Raw genomic sequence first — 12908 nt, 5'->3', positions numbered from 1 at the left:
AGGCAAGTATGTTCTGGCCTTGAACTATTTTTGATTGCAACCTGGATAGCAAAAATTAGGACAGTTTGCCCAGCATTATACCTATTTGGAATGGAGTTAAGAGATGTAATAATTGGTGCTAATGAAGAAATAAATGGAAAATTTGCACTGAAATCCAGTCAGTAGCACAGATGTAATGCAAAGACAATGAAGACACTGATTCTTATTCGAGATAATGGGAACTGCAGATGCTGGAGATTCCAAGATAATAAAATGTGAGGCTGGATGAACACAGCAGGCCAAGCAGCATCTCAGGAGCACAAAAGCTGACGTTTCGGGCCTAGACCCTTCATCAGAGAGGGGGATGGGGGGAGGGAACTGGAATAAATAGGGAGAGAGGGGGAGGCGGACCGAAGATGGAGAGTAAAGAAGATAGGTGGAGAAGGTGTGGGTGGGGAGGTAGGGAGGGGATAGGTCAGTCCAGGGAAGACGGACAGGTCAAGCAGGTGGGATGAGGTTAGTAGGTAGCTGGGGGTGCGGCTTGGGGTGGGAGGAAGGGATGGGTGAGAGGAAGAACCGGTTAGGGAGGCAGAGACAGGTTGGACTGGTTTTGGGATGCAGTGGGTGGGGGGGAAGAGCTGGGCTGGTTGTGTGGTGCAGTGGGGGGAGGGGATGAACTGGGCTGGTTGAGGGATGCAGTGGGGGAAGGGGAGATTTTGAAACTGGTGAAGTCCACATTGATACCATATGGCTGCAGGGCTCCCAGGCGGAATATGAGTTGCTGTTCCTGCAACCTTCGGGTGGCATCATTGTGGCAGTGCAGGAGGCCCATGATGGACATGTCATCAAGAGAATGGGAGGGGGAGTGGAAATGGTTTGCGACTGGGAGGTGCAGTTGCTTGTTGCGAACTGAGCGGAGGTGTTCTGCAAAGCGGTCCCCAAGCCTCCGCTTGGTTTCCCCAATGTAGAGAAAGCCGCACCGGGTACAGTGGATGCAGTATACCACATTGGCAGATGTGCAGGTGAACCTCTGCTTAATGTGGAATGTCATCTTGGGGCCTGGGATAGGGGTGAGGGAGGAGGTGTGGGGACAAGTGTAGCATTTCCTGCGGTTGCAGGGGAAGGTGCCGGGTGTGGTGGGGTTGGAGGGCAGTGTGGAGCGAACAAGGGAGTCACGGAGAGAGTGGTCTCTCCGGAAAGCAGACAGGGGTGGGGATGGAAAAATGTCTTGGGTGGTGGGGTCGGATTGGAAATGGCGGAAGTGTCGGAGGATAATGCGTTGTATCCGGAGGTTGGTAGGGTGGTGTGTGAGAACGAGGGGGATCCTCTTGGGGCGGTTGTGGCGGGGGCGGGGTGTGAGGGATGTGTCGCGGGAAATGCGGGAGACGCGGTCAAGGGCGTTCTCAATCACCGTGGGGGGGAAGTTGCGGTCCTTAAAGAACTTGGACATCTGGGATGTGCGGGAGTGGAATGTCTTATCGTGGGAGCAGATGCGGCGGAGGCGGAGGAATTGGGAATAGGGGATGGAATTTTTGCAGGAGGGTGGGTGGGAGGAGGTGTATTCGAGGTAGCTGTGGGAGTCGGTGGGCTTGAAATGGACATCAGTTACAAGCTGGTTGCCTGAGATGGAGACTGAGAGGTCCAGGAAGGTGAGGGATGTGCTGGAGATGGCCCAGGTGAACTGAAGGTTGGGGTGGAAGGTGTTGGTGAAGTGGATGAACTGTTCGAGCTCCTCTGGGGAGCAAGAGGCGGCGCCGATACAGTCATCAATGTACCGGAGGAAGAGGTGGGGTTAGGGGCCATTTCAAGCCCACCGACTCCCACAGCTACCTAGAATACACCTCCTCCCACCCACCCTCCTGCAAAAATTCCATCCCCTATTCCCAATTCCTCCGCCTCCGCCGCATCTGCTCCCACGATAAGACATTCCACTCCCGCACATCCCAGATGTCCAAGTTCTTTAAGGACCGCAACTTCCCCCCCACAGTGATTGAGAACGCCCTTGACCGCGTCTCCCGCATTTCCCGCGACACATCCCTCACACCCCGCCCCCGCCACAACCGCCCCAAGAGGATCCCCCTCGTTCTCACACACCACCCTACCAACCTCCGGATACAACGCATTATCCTCCGACACTTCCGCCATTTCCAATCCGACCCCACCACCCAAGACATTTTTCCATCCCCACCCCTGTCTGCTTTCCGGAGAGACCACTCTCTCCGTGACTCCCTTGTTCGCTCCACACTGCCCTCCAACCCCACCACACCCGGCACCTTCCCCTGCAACCGCAGGAAATGCTACACTTGTCCCCACACCTCCTCCCTCACCCCCATCCCAGGCCCCAAGATGACATTCCACATTAAGCAGAGGTTCACCTGCACATCTGCCAATGTGGTATACTGCATCCACTGTACCCGGTGCGGCTTTCTCTACATTGGGGAAACCAAGCGGAGGCTTGGGGACCGCTTTGCAGAACACCTCCGCTCAGTTCGCAACAAACAACTGCACCTCCCAGTCGCAAACCATTTCCACTCCCCCTCCCATTCTCTTGATGACATGTCCATCATGGGCCTCCTGCACTGCCACAATGATGCCACCCGAAGGTTGCAGGAACAGCAACTCATATTCCGCCTGGGAACCCTGCAGCCATATGGTATCAATGTGGACTTCACCAGTTTCAAAATCTCCCCTTCCCCCACTGCATCCCTAAACCAGCCCAGTTCATCCCCTCCCCCCACTGCACCACACAACCAGCCCAGCTCTTCCCCCCCACCCACTGCATCCCAAAACCAGTCCAACCTGTCTCTGCCTCCCTAACCGGTTCTTCCTCTCACCCATCCCTTCCTCCCACCCCAAGCCGCACCCCCAGCTACCTACTAACCTCATCCCACCTGCTTGACCTGTCCGTCTTCCCTGGACTGACCTATCCCCTCCCTACCTCCCCACCCACACCTTCTCCACCTATCTTCTTTACTCTCCATCTTCGGTCCGCCTCCCCCTCTCTCCCTATTTATTCCAGTTCCCTCCCCCCATCCCCCTCTCTGATGAAGGGTCTAGGCCCGAAACGTCAGCTTTTGTGCTCCTGAGATGCTGCTTGGCCTGCTGTGTTCATCCAGCCTCACATTTTATTATCACTGATTCTTATTGTTTCTTAATAAATTTGCTGGATGAGAAGTAAGGCTTTCTGCTAAAATAACTACAGTCTATGAATACAATTTGTACTGTATGACAAGTGCTTTGGAATGGCTCCCACTAGAGAATGTACCGTTGAAGCTCACTTGGAAGTTGTGATCACCTTGCTCATGAGATCAAATAAACAGTGTTTCAGGAGAATTGTGAAAGGTTTGCTTGTAAATATTCATAGGAAATTAATTTCCTGCTCATCACTTATGGCTAAAGCATTGATAAGTGGCAGTAAAGTAAACATTGGCAAAAATCCAGTGCAATCATATGCAATACCCATCAATAACAATGGTTTAATATTTAATGAATTGGTTTAGTTGTTGAAACCAGAAGTTTTATTGATGTGTTTTTAGATTGTTCTTGAGCATTTATTTGGAAGTGTAGTTTTGAGGGCTCTGGTGAGATCCTGAGCATGGATGTAATCACTTATTCATATACAGTAAAACAATTTTAAAATGAGTCAGCTGCACTGTACTGTTTGAATGCAAGGTGCAAATGCATCAATTGTGGAGTGTCGTGTCACTGGCTTGATACTGTTTGTTTAGTGCCAGGCCTCAACCTGTTTTGACTTGACCTACAAGAGGATTATGTAAATAGAGCACACAAAATTTTTAAATGCTGTAAATATAAGATACTACGTTTGGCAGTAAAGGTAAAATGCTTTATTTATTTATGGAGAAATAGCTAATGGTTAGTGGCATGAGAAATATAAAGGTGCTGATAGACTTGGCACTTCACGTGTAATTGCACTGCAGAGCAACATTTGATGAAGCAAACTGAATACTGAACCATTTTTTCAGTGGTTTGGCTCAAATTTTATAGATTTATTTTTGAATCACAATTTGAATTGGATACCTAGTTCTCATTACAATGATGCCAGGGCAGTATTTGAGCAATGTTCTGAGAAGTATAACTCTCTTTCTTTCTGTCTTTCTTTCTGTTGTTTGCTGCCACAGACTTTGGAGTGGCTAATTTCGAGAAGCTGGCTTTTAACCTTAAACAGGAAGTGAGGGAGTGGGAGAGATCTTAGACTGTAAGATTTTTAAAACAAAACTATATTCTGGATTTTATTCTAGATTTTTAAAGTAGTATTAATGGTTCCTGTAACTTGGACTCAACATTCCATGAACTGGGGTGTGGCTTTACCTGCACAATATCTTTTGCATATTAGTGTGAACTGGCATCGGATCTAGAATCTTGTCACATTTCAGTAGTTTAATGTCTTTGCATGTGGTAGTGGGATTCACTGTCTCCTATCAAACTAAACCCAGGCTGTAAGCAATTAACACCAGAGTGGGGAAAATGAGCAATGTTTAGTGCAAAACAGCAATGTTTTGCAATTGTTTTGTTGTTTCTCTGTTAAAACGTTCTAATGTTTAGAAACATTCACTTGTATAACAAAGATTATAATTTTAAATAAACTGAACAAGTAGGGAGTCCCTTTTAAATCTGATACAGATCTTTTAATATTACAAATGGTTTGGGCTGATGTAGATGTGTGTTTCTGTTAGTGGATAGTTCCAAATCTGGAGATTATGAAAATACAATTTAGAAAAAAAAATTATTCCAAGAAAATAGGTATTGTGGTTGGGCCAGCATTTATAAACCTTCCCAAGTTGGCCCTTGAAGGTGGTAGTGAGATGCCTACTTGAAACACTACAGTCTTTTGGAGTATGTGAAACCATTGTACTGTTAGGAAGGGAGGCCCAGAATTTGAACCCAGTGGCAGTGAAGAAAGGGTGATTATAGTTCCAAGTCAGGGTAGTGAGTGGCTTGGATGAGACCATGCATGTAGTGGTGTTCCCTTGCATCTGTTTCGACTAGTCTTCTTGGTGACATGGGTCATTGGTCTGTAAGATCTTGTCCTAGAATCCTGATGAGTTGCTGTGGCCCATTTTGTACTGATACTCACTACTGCCATTACGCACCAGTGGTAAGAGGGGTGAATTTTAAAAGTGATGGGTAGGAGTGTCCCCTAAGCAGCTGCTTTTTGTCCTGAATGTTGTCCAAGTTCTTGTTATCCTGAAAAATGGAATTTGAAGTAGAATTTATTGTTGCATACTCATGTAAAGGAATACGTGAGTACAGTGAAAAGTGTATAAAGTCACCATTCTTTGACGTCCTCTTTGTTATAAATACCAGAATAGTTTTTAAAAAAAACCCGTGAAGTGTTTTCAGTCACACCCCTGCCCTGTGTCTTGGAGATGAAGGACAGGCAATGGGGAGATGGGTGGTAAAATACTTCTGCAGCACTCCTAGGCACTGACTTGCTCTTAATAGCCTTAATATTTTAGAAGTTGGGTCTAGTTTCTGGTCATTGATGATGCCCCAGACTATTGATAGAGGATTTAATTATGTAATACTATTTAATTGTGAAGGGGATGACTGACCAGTGGAGATAATCACTAATAAATCTAAGGAATTTCAGGAGAAATTTCTGTATCCGGCAAATGGTTAGAATGTGGGTGAGCTTGGGAGTGATTTGAAGGGAATAGCACAGATTCATTTAATTCAAAACTAGATAAGTATATAAGAGAAGGCAACATTATCTAATGCAATCAGCATAGTATTAAGTAAGGTGATAGGAGTGCCATGTGGAACGTAAATGCCACATAGACCCCTTGGTCTGAATGGCCTGTTTCTGTGAACCATTCATTGTACAATGTCATTGCTCACTGATCCCAGAGCCTCCTGATTGTAAACCCTCACTGAAAACCTCTGGCCACAGATCAAGCTGTGGGTTTTTTCTAACAACAGTGGTCAAATATAAGTACAAGTAGTAAATTTAGATCGTTGAACTGCAGCTGATATGACTGACCTGTAAGTTTTCATTGAAGGCATTTGGAGCAAGGAATCGTTTAAATTTTTTTTTAATTAAAAAGATTTGTTTGGATATTGCAAATGACAGTCACCATGTGATTCAGGACTGGAGGCCTATGCGTGTCAGTAGGCTCAAAACGAATATTTTGAGTTGTTTAAGCAGTTGCAAGATCTTGAATTCGTACAACACCTTTTTTAATATAGTAAAATATCCAAAGGTGTTTCACAAGACTAGTATCAAATTTGGTTTGATAACAATTCATATAGAGGTATTTGATTCAAAGTTTGCTCAATGCAGGTTTTCAGGAGCGCCATAAAGAAAGTAGAATTGAGAATTTGAGTGCCGAGCCGTGAAAGCTGAAGCCATTCCATTCATAGTGGAGTGATTTTATTGTTAGATGTGCAAGCGGCCAGAATCGGAGCAGTGCAAATCTTGGAGGGCTGTACAGCTGATGGAGATTCCAGAGATAATTGAGAAAGCCATGGATAATTACTTCAAAGGAGACAAGGGGGCAGACTGTGAAAGACACGTGCTGGGAAGAATTTATTCAGAGGGCCACTGAATGTTGGCATGAACATTGGGGAGGAATGGAATTGGCCACTAAAGACCTGTTGGGAGATGTTAGTTGCTTGTTTTGGATGGATGAACAAATGCCAGTCTGTACTTGTGTGTTCATCAGTTTATGACTGACATGCCTAGGCTCGATGCCTGGAGATCCATATCTCAAATTATTTATCTACAAAGCAGTGAAGCCCACATTATTACCAAAAAGTTGATTTTACTACCTGAACTTTTTTGAAAAATTTGGATGTAGAAAATAAATTCTTGACATCCAATGTACACTGAATGTTTAGCAAACTCTTCTTCAGATGAAGTGCCCATCCCTTTGAGATCTTGTTATCTTCAGCTGGAATCTTGCTATGCATTTCCAGGTTTTTTGGCTTTTGAGACTAAGCAATTCTGAATACTAGCAGGTGGAAAATGTGATGTATCAACAATTTCCAAATGGCAGTAAGTTCTGATTACAAAACACTCACAGGCAGTATCGACAGGGTATGTGAAATCTGGTTGTATGCACAACATAATTCACAAAGTAGCAAAATCTGTAGTTCTTTGTGGTGATACAAAAAGGCATGTGCTGATGACATTGGAGATACTGAAAATGAAGTCATTAATTACCAAATTTGATAGCATGTAGTGGCTGAATTACTGGCTCGCTAATTACCTCGCTTTATTTTAATGACTCCGCTCCAACTGTGTTAAAACTAGTTCTCTTCCATTTGAAACTCAGTAATTCCTTCAAGCTCTAATCAGGTGCCAGAAGGAAAAGGCACTTCTTTCCAAGCTCCTTTGTCCTCTTTTCTCCTCCTGAAACTAAGAAGCATGCTGTCATAGGGTTTCACATGAGCAAAGATCTCCCTGCTATCTATAGTCATTCTTTAATTTGTGTTCGGTCCACGTTTGTGTACTGGCTATGTATGGCTACATTTTACACTCAATCACGTTCTCAACCAGTGTTGAGATGCGCATCTTCAAGCAGTCACTATAGGGCAGTAGAAAATATTCAAAAACATTTGATTTCCGTTCATCCTCTTGAATGCCCCCAACACCCCCATCTCAAACTCCAAATTTAGACATCTAAACAATTCGCATTGAGTATCTTTTTAAATGCAGGAAAATGTCCAAAGAGGCTCATGGGAGTGATTTTTGAAAGCAGAAGAGATATGAGCATAGTTAACTAAAAGATCAAAGAAGTAGGTTTTGAGGAGCATCTTTTAAAGGATGTAGAAGATAGAGGGGTTTAGGCAGAGATTTTCAAAGCTAGGGGTTTGGACGAATGATGGCATAGCCACCAATGAAAACAATAAAAACCAGGATTACTTGAAAGGGCAGAATTAGATGAGCGCAGATCTCGGGGTGGGGTGCTGCTTTGAGATTCTGTACAAGATGTGGGAAGTCAATGAAGCTTTTGAAAAACAAGAATTTTAAAATTCATGTTGCTCAACACAACCAGTGTACTTCAGTGAACTCTGAAGGGTCTAGGCCCGAAACGTTAGCTTTTGTGCTCCTGAGATGCTGCTTGGCCTGCTGGGTTCATCCAGCTCCACATTTTGTTATCTTGGATTCTCCAGCATCTGCAGTTCCCATTATCTCTACTTTAGTGGACATGCGGGTGTTGGGTTCACTTGATGTTAATGCCTTCTAGAAGTTTTAAATTTGTAAACTTTCAACAGATTTGTAGCATACTTGATTAATTTTGTGACCCTGAAATTTTTTATTTGCTCATGGGATTAGGGCATTACTATCTAGGCAAGGATTTATTGCCCATCCCTAATCTTGAGTGTTGCTGGCACACTGCTGCCTTGAACTGCTGGAGTCCTTGGGGTCCCATTTGACTCTTGTTTCTTCCTCCCTTCACCCTCATTTTCTACCTCCAGCCAATTTTCAATATTCCAGTATACATGTAAACGTCAAGCAGTAGTAACTGACAACTTGGGAATCGAAACCCAGAGTAGCTTTTTATTTGTCTTTTCCTGCATGATTAAAGGAATTTAGACCTAGTTGCATGCATCAACTGTTGAGATTAACCAACTTAAACACAGACAAGGAATTAAGCATGCTCCTAGTCAGTCTGACCGTCCTGTACCATGCATCACATCTGCCTACCCAGTCATCCAGAACGCCATAGCTCTTTCACTTAATAAATAGTAGCTCTCATGTTGGCCATCTTGTCCTAATAGGTTTTACAAAACCAAACAATAAATTTTAATATGTATTTTGTTAGCTGTGGTCCCTAGCTGTCTCTGCTCAATGTTCCTCTAATTTGTATCCCTTCCCCTGAAACACCATTCATGCTCTACCTCTTTTTTTTAATTGCACCTTCCACTTTGAGCCACCAATGACTGCTAGGTTTTTAGCGGTTGAAGTCCCACTCTATGGCATCGCTTCCTAAACTTTCTCTTTCTCTTCACCTTTGAATATGTTCTGAGTCCTTTTACCAACATCTTTAACGGTGTTCTATAAATGTGGCTTGCTTAGAGGTAATAGATATAAAGGAAATGTAAAACAATTAGGATGTACTGGGAAGCTTATGAAGTGAACAGATTTTTTAAAAAAATGTTGGACTGGAACTGCAAAGATAAGTTATTATTGTATTTACTGATGTAATTCATTTTGTGTATAAACAGTCACTGTTTGGATTTAAAGTTATGTAGCTGACCTTTTCGTTCATGATGCGGGCTGGTTGCCTCAGCTTTGTTTTGTAGTGTTTGTAACAGTTTGAAAAATGCTTGAAACAACAGGCCTGTTTTGCACAGCATTCCCTGGGATATTTTCACTGAGCTAACTTAGAGGTAAATGAGGTAAACACTGTTGACTTGGTGAATGGTATTTGATTAACCCCTCTAACTAGATTAGTTTTCAGAGTCTCGTTAGACCACACGACAAGAACAAAGGTTTTCTTTATTGAATAATTCCAAACCATGGCTCTGATGTAGGAGGAAATGTGTTTTCTTTTTAATGTATAGCATTTTGTGAAGTTTTTAATGTTACAAAGGCTGTTCAAGCAAGGTAACTGCTTATGGCTCAAACATTTTCTTAACACCTTTGTCTGGTGTTCATGGTTCATAAGGAAACTGCTTAAGCAGATTGGATATCTTTTCAACCAAAGAGTGTATCTTTGGAACATGGACCATTTGGTTTACTTTATCTGGGTTAACCATTAATTCAGTGATGTTCTGATCACTGGAGACCATGTGGGTGCCTACCACATGGCCTTGCTTTGACTTTCCTGAAAGGCAGGAAATGACATACCATGAGACCAAAGTGCACAGGGTAAAACTAACAAATTTCCTTGCTGATTAATTATACACAGAGGTCAAATGAGGCTACATGTATCAGGCCATATGGGACTATTCTTTACAGGACTATTGCTTTTACAACTAATAATTAGTTTGTTTTTTCATAGTCCTGGTTGTTATGATTTATGTGGATGATACCAGATCTCAGCCCTTCCATGGAGTTTAAATCTAACAGCTAGAATTCTTCTGCTTCAGATTTTTTTGCTATTAACACTTTTTGGGAATTTGGTTGATCTCTGAACTTTTTGAAGTTTCAATGTTGAACTCTCTTACTTTGAATATTTTTCTTTTTAAGGGCTTCACAATTGGTGAAATTAAGTTGCCATTTATTTTTGTTTGAAAGATCTTAAATAGGTTGTATTCATAACCAAATAACTCAATCAAGATAATTTCTTACCAAAGAAGATCTCTTGACAGTGTACTTTTTAAAATATTTGAATATGCTGTTAAGGTCAGATTGTGTCAACCAGTTGTTTTGTATCCGTCAGCATTGAGAAGAATGGGGTTCCCCTTGACACAGCTGACTAAAGCAAATCTTTTAAGTCGACCCAAAATACCTAATGTTGTCTAAGACATTCTAGAGGATGTCCATTGATCCTCATTTTATGTTGGCTGAAGATGTACCCTGTGGCATCATCCATTGGGATTATTCATAAGGTCCATTCTTGGCAACCTGTGGTAGTGCTGGAGGTAGGAATTTGGCATGTTATTGTTCACTGCATTTCTTACTTAGCTCGCTTCCTCAATGTGTGAGCCTGATGCCATGAAATCTTTTTGTCTATTACTAAAATTTGAGTACTTCTGGCATCAGTGTTCTATAGAATATAATGACTGTTTGAAGTAGCTTGTGTACTGTAATCAGTCGCACAAGATGATCCAACTCTTGACTCTTACTAATCTTCCAAGTGAATGTTAATCTGGTCTATTCTGTGTACATGAAAGATCATTTGTTTTAAAGGGAAGTAGGATGTTTCTCTTGTATTAGTGTACTGTAGTTGTACAGACTTGTTAGTTTTTTTGCTTTCCTGCAAAATGACTGAATTCTTAATGTATTAAGGGGCATTGTACCTCAAACTAACTCATTGGATAAGTGCTTTAGGATGTTTCAATGAAGTACTAAAGTACAATATTAATTTGAATTTTTAACACCACCTTTCTTTCTTTTTTACTGTGTTTGTTAGTTTTAAATGCATGGGATTAACAGCTCTGCATACTATCTACATCAATCTTCTGGAGATGTTATTACACACTCCTGGATAATGTTGGACTTGAGCCTGGGTCAGTTTAGTCCAGGGACAGGGACACTACCACTGCTCCACTAGAGCCCCTTACTGGCTCCTCCAAGTTTCACTCATTTACAATGGAAGAAACTTCAGTGGGTCAGATGCCGTTTCTAAACTCTTGAAACTTCTGTTACTTGATACGCAGCTGAAACATTGGAAAGCCATGTTTCTTTGTCAGTCTGATGTAATGATTTTTGGGAGTCTCTTAATTTCAAGAGTTAAGAGGATTTGGCTGCCTTGTGTCTCTTCATTGGCAACATATCCAATATCTCCACACTCTACTCCACATAGTTAGAACTGGTGATACTTCAGTCCTGATGTAGTTTACAATTGAAAAGTCACTTTTGGACACACGTGGTTATCCAATAACTTCAATTGAGCATTATAAAAATACACGGCAGAAAAGAGCTTGGTGTTTTTTTAAAATAGTAATAGTTACTTGCTTGAATTTAGATACGATTGTATCAAGAGGAATAAACTTGGGGTGCCAGTTAATTAATTTGGAATATGGTGTCTGTAATTTCTTGCAAGGAGGGAAATCATTACTTTCCTAATGTCATTCTACTGTCACTTTTTCCAAACCAATGTAGCATTTGTTTTATAATTTTGCAAGTTATTTACTCTCTCTTTATTTTAACTGCTGTACAGCTTTTCTTTTAGAGCTAGACTTTGTGCCATGGCACTCCATTTTTAAGTTGTTCCTGATGCCATCTTGGATCCAAAATGATAGTACGACTGCATCCCAAATTCTAGTATGGACTGAATTGGATACTATTTTGACAAAGGTCAAACGAGAGGCATCCCTTATCAGTGTCTGAAGCCAGCACTGGACCTTTAAATTTATGAATGTTGCTAATCCCTGCTCCCTCTTGGAATTTTAATTTTTCCCTGAGTTAGCCAGAGCTGGTGTCTCTGAGAAAGTGGCATGTGGATTTGCCTTTTGTTTAGGAAATGTGCAATGCTCACTAATGCTTACAGTTTGGAGATTTCTGACCTCATTGTGAACTTGGACCTCCAATATATCTGAGCAGCACTTCAGATGAATGTTGTTTCTAAGTTGCCTGGCGGGGCAGTAACCCAAATATTCACTTTGCATTTAAATTGGCCTTCTAAGTTACCACACGTGCATAGCCAAGCAAAAGAAAAAGCAGAGCCTCACTAGTATCGTGTGGAAGCCCAAAAAAACACTGCTTCAGGTTGCTACAATTTATATCTGTGCCCTGATAGACCCAGCTGTTTCTCCACTAGGCACCCTATGATCTTGCACAAGCACTCAGATTAACACATACACCCATTTGCAGCTGCCTGCTGTTGTGCTATCTGCATTTTGGGTCTTGAGCTTCAATCTTGCCAGTGAATGTAAACACTAAATAAAAGCTATTTGGCCTATTGAGCCTCCTTTTATCACCCAGTAACATTATGCCTGATTTGTTTGCATTTCACATTTTATATTCCTGTCTAGACCCAAGTTAACCTTACTTTCTTGTTAGGAAAGTGAATCAGTCTATCTGGCTTTAAAAATATTTAATGATTCTGCTTCCACTGCGGTGTGTTCCAAGTTCATCAACCCTTTTTGGGGTGGGGGTGGAAGAATCTCATCTGTTCTTAATTTTTAAAACATTAACCTCCAGCCACCTCACTTTCCAGCGCTGGACTCATGTGTGAGGAAACCTTTTTCCCACATCCACCTTTTCAGAATCCTTAATCCTGCAATCAAGTTATCCTTCACGCTTCAAACCTTCAGTGGAAATGAGCCCAACTTTTTCAAATTATCTGTCATTA

The 12908-nt window shown here is 42.3% G+C and overlaps 1 protein-coding gene across 5 annotated transcripts in view; it reads left to right on the top strand.

Moving 5' to 3' along the window:
- The window catches only part of LOC125466186 (F-box/LRR-repeat protein 20), a 123348-nt gene that overhangs the window by 20801 nt on the left and 89639 nt on the right, over positions 1 to 12908 (top strand). The gene's annotated exons all lie outside the window — the stretch shown is intronic.

Source organism: Stegostoma tigrinum, chromosome 31 (genome assembly GCF_030684315.1).
Source record: "Stegostoma tigrinum isolate sSteTig4 chromosome 31, sSteTig4.hap1, whole genome shotgun sequence".
In the NCBI taxonomy this organism is placed as follows: domain Eukaryota; kingdom Metazoa; phylum Chordata; class Chondrichthyes; order Orectolobiformes; family Stegostomatidae; genus Stegostoma; species Stegostoma tigrinum.
This window is presented reverse-complemented; position numbering and strand designations above follow the sequence as displayed.